Source organism: Geotrypetes seraphini, chromosome 5 (genome assembly GCF_902459505.1).
Source record: "Geotrypetes seraphini chromosome 5, aGeoSer1.1, whole genome shotgun sequence".
Lineage (NCBI taxonomy): Eukaryota > Metazoa > Chordata > Amphibia > Gymnophiona > Dermophiidae > Geotrypetes > Geotrypetes seraphini.
Genome location: NC_047088.1, coordinates 28,391,368 through 28,404,222, shown reverse-complemented (window position 1 = coordinate 28,404,222; position 12,855 = coordinate 28,391,368). Strand labels below are relative to the sequence as shown.

Sequence of the window (12,855 nt, the reverse complement as noted above, 5' to 3'; positions counted from 1 at the left end):
CTAAAAGACAGCAGCACCCAAAGGACAACGAACGGGATGATGCCGGCTAATTCTTATTTGGTTCTGTGCAATTTTTTTAAAATGTCATTCTAATAAAGTGGAGTCATTTTACCTGAGTAGTTCTTCCATTTCTAGGTACCATTCAGACGCTGCCGTGGCCCAATCAAATCTTGCAGGTGCCGGTTCACTTTTATTTTCGCCACAAGGAAGCATCGCCATCCATAGGAGCCATCTGTTGAAAAGAAAACCAAAATGCAAATGGTAGTGATGACCAGCCTGTATCTAAATGTCAAGGGCGGGGAAAGTGAACAAATCAAAAGCTTGGTGGGTCTGGCTGCTCTCCTTTCCTTTCCAGTGTCAGCATCATACTCTCCCTCCAAGCCATTCATAGCACTTTTCTCCAACCAGTCCCTCTTTTTCTTCAGCCTATCCATACCACAATTTTTTTCCTTTTCATCTTCCCCCCTCCCTCTGTGCTTTTTAATTTTTTCCTCCTGCATAGGCATCATTTGATGCTTTATATTTGGGCACAGGGAATTTAATTGCTCTTTGCCTGCACTACTCCCTAACCCCCCTTCCCCCTCTTTTACGAACCAGAGTTAGATTTTTTTACTGCCAGCTGTGGCAGTAAAAGCTCCAACACTCATAGAATTCCTATGAACATCTGAGTTAATACTGCTGCAGCCGGCAATAAAAAAGCCTAACGCAGCTTTATAAAGGGGCCCTAAAACTTTGAAACCTGTACTGCTTCTCTTTTTCCCTTTTCCCAGCCTTCTATTTTCCTTAATTTCCCAGCAAGGCCCAATGCACTTTTCCCTATTTGCGTTCTATGCTCACCCATTCCTTTACTGATTCCCACTTCTCACTCTCCTCTACAGGTGAGACTTCCTTTTATTTGTAGATTTAATTTGTCTTCAATTTGTGACTTCCCATTGACCACTGGCATGGATGATTTCCTTGCTCTGCTCTCCCTGGCTCCAGTTTTCTGGGACTAGTTCCTCATCACCTTTTACACTGCAGCACTTACCTTGGCACTCACAGATTCCAGACCATTGACCACCTTTCTGCCTGCAGAATCCTCATAATATGCTTTGGAAGACCAACAAGGATCATAGTTTGAAGCTTCAAAGATTACATGCTGAGAGAACATTTTCTAGCAACCCAGGACATAGGAACATGTAGTCATACTAAGCCACTACGTTTTGGGCTGCCTGTAGGATATTGCTCCAGTAACCAAGGAACAAGTATCCAGCTTAAGGAGTTGAAACTTGGGAAGTGGTTGCAAAGAGGGAAGCAAGGATTCAGCAGTTAAGCAAGAAGAAAGCCAAGGAGCCAAACCAGAAAACACACAGAGTTTGTGAGACAGCATGTCACTTCTCCTCCCCCCAACACTGCCAATGGTCTCTTGCCATTTCTTCCTCCTGCTGCTTCCTCCTACTTCTTTAGGTTACATAGCTCAGTGCCCCTACCATTTCTATCTGTGGCATGTAATGGGGAAAATATTTTTAATTTTTGTGAGGAATGGAAACAGTGCTACTCTCCATTCTGTCTCAGTTCAATCCCTAACCTTAGCCCTCTTAATATCAGAGCTGCCAAGTAAAAGTAGGTTTTAAAAGGGAAATTTTCATTTCATGGTATTGCATGCTTCCACAATCTCCTCTTTTTCCTATCCTTCTATTGAAATACCTTATTGTCTCCAGTGACCACAAAAATGGAAGAGTAGATACCAGCAGCTACCCAAAACTTTGTACTCATCCAAAGTTCTTACCAAAAGTTGTCACTGAGTTTCATCTCAATCTATTCTTCCAGTATTTTTTTCCCAAGCCTCATTCTCATCCTGGAGAAACGGTTCTTCATACTCTGGATACAAACAAGCATTGGCCTACTATTTGCAAAGGACTAAATCACATAGATCATCTCCCCAGCTTTTTGTCTCCTTTGATCCTAACAAGCTGGGGCATCCTGTTTCCAAAAGAACAATTTCCAATTGGTTGGCTGCTTGCATCTCATTCTGTTATGCTCAGGATGGCCTGCAACGAGAGTCGGGTCACAGTCCATAAAGTTTGAGCTATGGCAGTTTCAGTAGCTTTTCTCCTCTCTACCCCTATTGATGAAATCTTCAAAGCTGCTACTTGGTCCTCAGTTCTACTTTCACCTCTCATTACTGTCTGGAATCTTATTCTAGATGAGATGGGCACTTCGGCCAAGCAGCGTTACAAAATTTATTTTCCTAAAAGGCCAACTCTCCCACCATCCCATTCTGGTTAGCTTGGCAGTCACCCACATGTGAGAATATGCTGCCTGCTTGTCCTGGGATAAAGTACAGTTACCCAGATGTTATCCAGGGACAGCAGGCAGATATTCTCACAACCCACCCACTGCCCCTGATTGGCTTTTTAGCTGGCTTACTGAACTGAGGAGCCGCGTGCCTACATCGGGCAGGAAGGCACTCGCACATGCACGGTGCGGTCAGTCACAAACTTTCTAAAATTCTTAAAGTGCCAGTGCACTTGTACAGCTGTCTGTATCAGGGCTCCATGAATGACATCACTCACGTGAGAATATCTGCCTACTGTCCCTGGATAACACCTATTACAATAAATAACTGTGCTGTATGGTGTTACAATACATGAGCTATGATATATGAGCTTTAATACAGAGTTAGAATGTTTTTCTGATGGTTATCCATAGCTTTATTTATGGTGTTACAATAATGAGCTATGATATTTGAGCTGTAGTTCAGTGCTAGGATGTTCTGTGATGCTTATCCATGCGTGAGTATCAGAAGTGTTCTGTTGTTGGTTTTAGTACTTTTGGGCATTCTGGTGTGGAGTGTTTACATATCGTTGGTGAGTGTACAGTATTTACACACTAATCTCACCCTATATATGTGCTTTTGGACTACTATATTTACCCTATATATACATTTATACTACATATTTGTACCTTATTACATTCATTTTAAGTATATACATTATATTTCTATTATCTGTGTGTTTATCATATATTCTAATTGATTTTTTCTGTGTATATCCTGTCGTGTTCCGAGTGGCGGTAAGGCCATTATTTTCTCCTCGTTACTCCTCCTCCCTGAATATTTGTTAGAGTGGTCTGTAAAGAGCATGGAGGGGCATAATCGATAGGAACATCTAAGTCCGTTTTCATCTAAATCGCAAGTTGTCCAAAGTAAAAAAACAGCTTAAGAAACATTTTCGAAAAATACGTCCACATTTTTTTTCGTTTCGAAAATCGTCTAAGTATACTATACATCCTGTCGATCTGATCGTCCATCTTTATACCACATTTTCGTCCAACTTTTTATCCAAGTCAAAAACGCCTAGAACAAGCCCTGTTGGACATGGGAGGGGGTCTGCAAAGTGATGGACTGAACACCCAGACATGGCACCTAAATAGTGGGGTACCTTACAGGGCACTGATGTGAACTTCACAAAAAGGGTGCCATGTCTTCATCTCACTACAGCTCCCTTATAGGTCATGGTGAGCCCCCCAAACCACCTTCAGAATCCCTAGACCCACTTATCTACCACCCCAATAGCCCTTATGGCTGCAGGAGCACTTATATGCCAGTACAAAAGGGTTTTGGGGGTGTATAGGGGAATGCACATGTTTCAGTATCAATGCAGTGATTACAGGGGCTTATGGGCATGGGTCCTCCTCTCCCTAACTCATCCCTAAGACAGCTTAAAAGGCCTCTGTGCAGCACAACTAGACTTTCCTATGCCAGGCTGCCAGGTGATGATGTTCTGGACGCACAATTTTCAAGTTGTGATTAATATTTTTATGGGGGTGGGGGAGGGTTAGTGATCATTGGGTAGTGTGTGGGGGTCCATATTATGTGTTTGCAGTGCTTATCTGGTGACTTTAGGTGGGTTTTTGTGACTTAGACCATGTTTTAAATGGTCTAAGTCACAATGTCCAAGTTCCGTCGATCCTGTGCTGTATAACTTTCGGTTATACATGCAGTACGACTAAGTCTAAGCCGGCCCACGTCCCGCCCAACTCCCACCCTCAACACTCCTCCTGAAATGCCCCATTTAGCTATGGTCGTTCAGCGGCACTATGAAGGCCTCGGTCGTTTAGAAATACGTCCAAAACCCATTTTTACTATTGGCACTTGGACGTATTTTGACAATGTTCATCCAAGTGCCGACAGGCTGGTTTATGGACGTTTTTCTCTTTCGATTATGAGCCCCATAGTCTTTAATCCTTCCTTGAACTTTCTGGTGTCCTTTTCTAGTTTTAATTGCTTTGGAAGGGAGTTCCACCACATTGAAGCCATTACTGAGAACATTCTTGACCTGATGCTTTTGTATTTGATGTCTCTGAAGGAGAGTATTTCCAATAGGTATTCCTATCTTGATCACAGGGTGCGTGTTGGTATATAGTTGTGTAGTCTGGTTGCTAGGTATTGCAGTTCTGAAAAATGAATGATTTTGTGCATCAGCAACATGATTTTGAATTTCACCATGCTTTCGATCGGAATCCAGTGAAATTCTTTCAGTAGCAGGGTGGCACTCGTCAGCTTCGATTTACCCAACAGAAATCTTGCTGCTAAATTTTGTACTTTGGGACGCCCAGTAGGATTGCATTGCAGTAGTCAAAGATTATTAGGGAAATTATTACATTGGGCATCACTTGATGGGTTAGATAAGATTTGAGTTCTCTAACCCAATAGAGTTTGCCATAGGCATTTTTCACAATGCGTTGGATTTCTGTAGCTTTATTTATATCCCGTCATACCTTTCAGTTCAAGCCAGTTTACAACAAGAGAGACTGCATGAATGCAGCTAAATTACCGTACATCATGAGTATGAAGTAGGAGGAATCAGGCGTGTAACGCAGTTATATATATACCAGGAGCATGCCGCAAGACATAGAGGAAAAACAATTAAGGAAGTTATATCATGTCTAGGTTTGGGTTCAGCCATATTCCCAAGTTTCTTACTCCCTCCTTGGATGATTTTATGGTCTTGCCATTTAGAGTTTGTTGGTATCTCGAGCTGTTTTCTCCCCATTTGTTTAATAGTAGTAGTTCTGTTTTTTCCTTGTTGGCTACTAGGCTGTTTGTTTGGAACCATCCAAAGATTTTCTCTAGGCCTGTCTTGATCTTCTGTTTCGTCTTCAAGTCCCAGTTCTTCAGTGGGATGATTAGTTGGACATTGTCGGCGTAGATCTAACATTCCCATCCCAATTTTCTGATGAATTTCCCCAGCAGTTAGAGGAAGATGTTGAACAGCATAGGTGGCATTCCTGATCTCTGAGGTACTCCTATTTATTGTTATGATTTTCCTATGCTGCAAAATTAAACACATGTACATATTTTTACAGTGCATATACCACAAAATACCATCTACATTTTAAGATAGTTACACATGATTTTCCAGTATTTATCTCTGACAGCTAACTAGTTTGGCATTGTCTACTGCATGGTACACCAAAGTCAGCTATAGTATATGGTTTCTTCCCATATGCTCATATCCCCACTTATGGCATCCTGGTACCTTTAAGCCTTAACCTCTTCAGAAAACTTCCTGCATCCCTTATGCACTGTTCATTCTCTCTATGACGGGCACTGAGGTGGCATATTGGGTTTCCCTGTCCAGTAATGTCTGTCGTACCTAAGACACGAGGCTTGGACTCATAATGGGAATTGCTTATCTCCATAGCCACGGAGACAGACTGTGTGGGGACCACTCGATTCAGGGCCAGTGTCTCACCATCAGAAGGGGTGGTCCTTAAACTGCCTGGAGCTCCATGCCATTTGGGTATCATTGAAAGCTCTAGAAAAGGTCCTAGAGGGAAAAGCAGTAAGAGTGTTCTCTGACAGCACCACAGCAGTAGCATATGTGAACAGACAAGGAGGCACCAGAAACGCTCCCTTATGTCTGGAAGCTCAGATGCTGTTCCGGTAGGCTGAAGTCCATCTGCAGGTTCTTTCCACTGCCCACATGGACGGAGTGGAAAATGTTCAGGCCAATTTTCTCAGTCAGCAGTTCCTGGAGCCAGGGGAATGGTCTCTTTCCCAAAGGGCGTTAGATCTCATTGTGCATTGCTGGGACAGACTTTTAATAGATTTGATGGCTTCTGTTAAAAACTCAGAAGTGAAGCACTTCTTCAGTTGAGAAGAACCAGGAAGCTTAGGGTTGGACACATTGGTTCAGCCCTGGCCCAGTCAAGGATTCCTTTATGTCGTCTCACTGGGCTGGGTCCATCCGCAGGACTCATGATCTTAGTGACCCCAGACTGGCTTCGCTGACTGTGGCATGCAGACCTTTTACATCTTAAGCAAGACAGGAGCCTCAAGCTCCCTCTTCATTGTGGGCTTCTCAGTCAGGATCCATTCCTCATGGAGAATCCACAGCGCTTTGGTTTTATGGCATGGCTTTTGAGCACATGGCCCTAGTTCACAAGGGATATTCAGACATGGTTATTGCCACTCTACTTCAGGCTAAGAAGCCTTCTACTATGGCGGCCTATGCCAACTCTTGGAAGGCTTTTCAACAGTAGTGTGAAAGAGACCGAGTTGACTGCTCCAAGCTCCCATTCTGGTTATCCTTGCTTTTCTGCAGGCCAGTCTGGAACAATGCCTTGCAGTGGTTTCCCTCAAGGTGCAAGTGGCAGGCCTTTCATGCTTCCAGGCAGCTCACCCAGATGTGACCAGACTCCTAAGAGGGGCTCTCTGGTTAAAGCCTCTGCTAAGGTATCCTTTCCCATCATGGAATCTTAACACCATCTTAATGGGCCTCACTAAAGCCCCATATATATGAGCCACTCAAAGATGCATCCCTTTTGGATTTCACAGTCAAGACAGTGTTCCTGGTGACGGTCATCTTGGCAAGACGTATCTCGGAATTGTAAGCTCTATCTTGTAGAGAGCCCTTTCTCAGAATCACAGAGGTGGGTATAGCCGCTAGAACCATGCTGTTTCCTCCTTCCTTCCAAAAGTTGTATCTGATTTTCACGTCAATCAGGAGGTTCATATGCCTGCTTTTCAACCTACAGCCATGATAGGATATTGAAGAAACTGGATGTGCAAAGAGTTTTACTTCACTACTTAGAAAAGACCAATGAGTTTTGTCTTTCCAACCATAAGACGGCCCTGAAAATAAGCCCTAGTGCGTTTTTTGGACCAAAAATTAATATGACACTGTCTTATTTTCAGGGAAACACGGTATGCTATTAAAATGCTTTACCATGTATTGTGTCAACATTGTAATGTAGCATACTATCCCATACTTTGATTGTAATTTCAATATTTTTACGGTTGTAGTTGTCTATTGCTTATGTTTGACTTATTCTTGCTGTATACCATCTTGAGTGAATTCCTTCAAAAAGATAGTAAATAAATCCTAATAAATAAATAATATATTTTAAGTAGAGCTGGTAGGAGTCAAATCAGTAGTGGCAGGATGCAGAGATGCTTAGGATAGATACAAAAGGTTGGTGGCAAGAGGGAGAAGGAGGAATGCAGATCACCTAAGACTGGATATATCACAATAGGTAACTGGAGGCAGGCAGACTGGGTGGATCAAGCTTTGCATTGTGTTTATCCACTGACATCATTGTTTCTATAGTGACAGAACCCTTTTTAGCTGTTCTATTTGAGAATAGGTTGAGGTCTGGATTCCTGAGTGAACTGTGTGCTGCTAAATACCACATTGGGTCAGGGGGACATAGAAAAAGAAAGGTTAGTTCTTAAATTCAAAATCACTAACCAATGTGCTGATTGCCTGTACAATTAAAACAGATCAGATCTGTCAGTTTCATATCAGTTTCCAGCTGCACAGGAAATAATTAACTTTCAAGGGAAGATTCTCAAATGTCTGCAGTAAAATCAGATGGGCAGCTATCGTGAACGCTACTGTAATGATTTAAAAAAGGCGAGTCATTTTTAAAAAACCACACATGCAAATGAGGTTCACAGAGGGTCACTAAATTTGCATGTGCCGATCACTGGTGATAGTAATTGGCACATTTGCAGAATAAACACACAACACCCCCTCCCAAAATCGAAGATTGGCAGGAGGGATTCATGCCCACTCCCTCCTGCTGCCACCATCAAGCAAACCCTCTCCCTAACACACACACAGCAAAAGAGATGCCCACTCCCTCCCTCTGCCATGCAACCCCCCCTGGCAGCGGAAGAGATACCCACTCCCGCCACCATGTAACAGCCCCTGACAACACACTGGCAGTGGAAGAGACGCCTATTTCCTCCTACTGCCATGCAACCCCCCTCACCAACGGGAGAGATGCCCACTCCCTCCCGCTGCCATGCAACAACCCCAGCAGCAGGAGAGATGTCCACTCCCTCCCGCTGCCATGCAACAACCCCCAACAACACTCCCAGCAATGGGAGAAATGGCTACTCATTCCGACTGCCATGCAGCCCCCTTGACAGCGGGAGAGATATCCACTCCCTCCCGCCACCAAGCAACCCTCTCGGCAGTGGGAGAGATGCCCATTTCTGCTGCCGTAGTGCCCCCGATGACACCCCCTGCCCCCTTACCTACACCTACCCCCTCCGGCCAATAGGTCCACCTCTTCAAAATGGCAGGCCTTTCCCTCCCCGGTGCATCCTGGGATGTGCCAAGGAGGAGCCTAGGGTTGCCCTGCCCTGCCAGGATCTGCACCTAGCCCCCCTCACTCCCAGCCCTGCCCCTCACTCCCTGCCCTGCTAGGCCCAGTCCCCCTCCCTCTCTGGCAGGCTCTCCGTCCTGTCCCACGTCCTGCCCTGTACCTTGTCCCCCCTCTCTACTGATGTCCTTCAGGCCTCCACTGAGCCTACTGTATAACTAACATGACCATTTATTTTTTTCATCAAAACGGGACATCTACTTATTTTCAGTCCCACCCCCGATCCCGCCCCAGCCCCACCTCCAATTTCTTGCATTAATTTTTCATTTACACACAATGTCTTATTAATTCATAATGATAACCATAAAATGTTTTTTAAAAACCACAAAACACACTGTATGCAGAGAAAATGTTAATTATAATTTATATTTGGGGGGGTTTCAAAGAGGTCAAGACAGATAACTATAAAATATGCAATGTCACCTCAGTAACAACTATAGAAAAATAGACAAATATAGTGCAAAATATAGACAGCAGATATAAATTCTCAAAACTGACACATTTTGATCACTAAATTTAAAATAAAATCCTTTTTCCTACCTTTGCTGCCTGGTGATTTAATGAGTCTCTGACTGCATCCTTTCTTTTTTTCTCTCTCCCTGCCCCCCTTTCTTTATTTCTTTCTCTCTCCCTGCCCCTCCCCCCTTTCTATCTCTTCCATTTGTGATTGATGCTGTCATTCGATATCCAGTGGAAGTTATTTCATACCAGCCAGGTTTCCGGGAGATGATTAAGTTTGCCTGGATTCATTATGTCATCATTCTACTCGTTTTTCTCTGGTTGTTTGAAAGAATAAAAATCTTTGTGTTTCAAAATCAGGTATTAATAACAATGCCAGTATCACCAGTTCTATTAGTGCCTTTGTACAAACAGCACCAGTGTTAAACAAGCTTACAAAGATTTAGTAGTGACTGATATCAAAAAGAAGATGCCTTCTTGACTGTGTGTTTAGATTTTAATAAGGGGTTCTGTCATTGTGGTTTTAGGGAAAATGCAGTGGGTTCTAATTTTCTTGTCTTATTGTCATTCTCTAGCCTCAGTCATATATTGTTTCCAGAAAGCTTTCTCTCTCCCAGCCCCCCCCCCTTCTTTCTTTCTTTCTCTCTCCCTGACCCCCCTTTCTTTCTTTCTCTCTCCCTGGTCCCCCAAGCCACTGCCGCCACACTCTCCTAACTTTTTCTTTCTTTCTCTCTCCCTGCCTCCCCCCCACGCCACTGTAGCCACAGCAACAGGGCCAGGCCAGGCAAGCGCAGCGACTGAACAGTGGCCGGCCCACAATGTCTTTTCCCTGATGTCAATTCTGACATTGGAGAGGAAGTTCCAGGCCAGCTAATCCAAGCCTTTTTTAAACCTGCTAACTGACTTCACCATTTTCTCTGGCAACGAATTCCAAAATTGAATTACACGTGTGAAGAAATATTTTCTCTGGTTTGGTTCAGCGCAGCGGCACGGAGGGGCCATTCTGGGGCTGTCCACTGGTGCCGAGTCGCTTGGGAGGGGGCACGCTGGGTTCTGGGAGGGCTGTGTTTTCTTTCGTCTCTCCTGGCTGCTGCTCTTCCTGGGGATTCTGTCAGCTGATTTGGCATGGCAGCAGGGGGGGCCATTCTGGAGCTATCCAATGGTGCCAAGTCACTTGGGAGGGAGCACACCAGGTTCTGGGGGAAATGTGTTTTCTTTTGTCTCTCCTGGCTGCTGCTCTTCCTGGGGATTCTAACAGCTGGTTCAACATAGCTTTCCCTTTCTGGGCTCTTGTCCTGCAGCAGAAGGGGGAAGCCATCAGCACGATGCAGCATGGCCCCGACATGGTCACCAGTGGTGGATTGATGCCGGCGTCGGAAGGTCTCCTGTGGCCGGCCCTCTCTCCCCCTCTCCTCAGCAGACTTGCACTTCTGCAGCTGCATTGGAGACATCGAAGGGAAACTGAACTTCACTTCAGGAGTCTGCTGTCTGCGGCGCCTGACCTTGCCTGTCCGGTGACTGGTGTCATGGTGGTCTGCAGGAGGGATGCCTACTCCCTCCTGCTGGAACCCCCGGTCCCCCCATCTCCAAATGTCCATGGTAGGAACTGTGCCCAATTCCTCCTGCTGCCACCCTCCCTGAGACATCCCACAACAGGAGAGATGCCCCTCTTGCCGCTGGCCCGGAGTTGGGGTGGAGGGGAGTGTGGGGTGCAGTCGGGGAGTGTTTGGGGGATGATGGGGCCACAGGTAGGAAGGAGTGGGCATCCTTCCTGCTGAGGATGTCTTGGGGGGGGGGCAGCAGGAGGAATTGGGCATGCCTCCTTCTGTGGTCATTCGAGAGGGGCTTCAGGGGTTCTGGCAGGAGGAAGTGGGCATCCCTCCTGCCAGTCCCAGGGAGGACAGGTTTCCTGCTGCTAAACTGTGGCGATCAGCTCAGCAGCAACACGATTCTCTAACTAGCGATTCCATGTGCGATTCTCAAAAGCCACTTAGGCAGCTGCTGAGCCCGGGCATCCTATATAGAATTTCCCCTAAAATGTTTAATAGTAGCAGCTGCACTCCACTCATACAGCTTTCGTGTTTTTCATTTAGAAAAATCTGAAATTTAGAAACAATACATTTATTCAAAAGATAAATGATATATATTTTTGGAATACTCATTCAGCTGAAAACTTCTGTCTTAGCTGGCTGGTACTGCATTTATCACAGTAATTTCATCTGGATGAGTGGCTGTAAATAAAAGTACTCCTAGGCATGGTTCTGAAAATTAACTAGACTCATATTTTGAAAAATGCTATGTGCTGGTCATGTCATAAAGGTTAAGGGAATGGGACTTGATATACCAATCAAAGCAGTTTACATGGGGCAATGAAAACATTAAGTGATTTGCCCAGAGTCACAAGGAGCTGCAGGGTGCTCAGGCAGCTGCTCTAACCACTAGGCTAGGAAGCTGGTACTCTTATGCACCAAATTTATTACTGTGGTAATCTCCAAATATTTTGGACTGATGTATGGAACAAAATGCAAGCTATTCTTAAATTCAAGGACTCCCTTTCCCCTGGTCATATAATATATGTCACTGGCACTTACAAGTACAACTCATCTTTCGGATGGGAAAAGCAGTATATACTAATGCTCGAAGTATGGGAAACAAGATTCTAGATCTCAAAGCTGTGATGGAAGAAGAGGGGTTGGATATAGTGGTGATCACAGAGACGTAGTTTACGGAAAACCATGACTGGGATGTAGTTATACCGCGCTATAAAGACAGGAAAGACAGGGTAGGAAAAAAGGAGGGTTGAGTAGCGTTATATGTTAAAGATATTAAAGCCACACAATTGCAGGATCTGCAGGGCAAGGAAGAGGCACTGTGGATCAATTTGGAAAGAGGGAATGGTGAATATATTTACATTGGTGTGATATACAGGCCTCCTTCACAGACAGAAGTAGATAGAAATTTAATAGTAGACATTCAGAATATATCTAAAAAAGGGGAAGTCTTACTAATAGGTGATTTTAACATGCCAGATGTTGACTGGGGTATCCCTATTGCAGGGTCTTCTAGAAGTAGGGAGATTCTGGATTCTCTACATGGAGAAATGTTCCAGCAGTTGGTAATGGAACCCACACAGGATGGGGTCATACTGGACTTAGTGCTTACAAACGGGGAAAGTGTTTCTGATGTTACAGTGGGTGATCATCTGGCATCCAGTGATCACTGCATGGTACGGTTTAATATTAAGATTGGTATAAAGAGGGCTAATTCAAAAGCAAAGGTTCTAGACATAAAAAACTAACTTTGTTCGGATGGGGGTTTACGTCAAGGAATTGTGTGGGTGAGAACATCTGAAAGGAGTTGAAATGCTGTGGGCAAAACTAAAAGGAGCAATTGTAAGAGCAACAAACCTTTTTGTGAGGCAAATAAGTAAATGTAAGAGGAAAAGAAGGCCGCTTTGGTTCTCAAAAGTAGTAGCTGAGAAGGTAAGGAATAAGAGGTTAGCTTTCATAAACTACAAACGATCGCAGAAAGAGGAAGACAGGCAAAATTATCTAGAAAAGTTAAGAGATGCTGGTTGTGTAATCAGGAAAGCAAAAATGCAAATGGAAGAAAAAAAATAGCTGACACGGTAAAACAGGGAGACAAGACTTTTTTAGATATATTAGTGATAGGAAGAAGTGCAAAAATGACATTGTGAGACTCAAAGGTGAAGGGGAGGAATGTGTAGATGCTGATAAA

At 44.3% G+C, this 12,855-nt stretch overlaps 1 protein-coding gene across 1 annotated transcript in view; it reads right to left on the bottom strand.

Moving 5' to 3' along the window:
- The window catches only part of LOC117360279 (NF-kappa-B-repressing factor-like), a 73,125-nt gene extending 72,954 nt beyond the window's left edge, over nucleotides 1-171 (bottom strand). The window contains exon 1 of the mRNA XM_033943959.1: nucleotides 113-171. The gene's annotated coding sequence lies outside the window, so the exon portion shown is untranslated. The remainder of the gene's footprint in view (nucleotides 1-112) is intronic.
- Nucleotides 172-12,855: the final 12,684 nt, after the last annotated feature.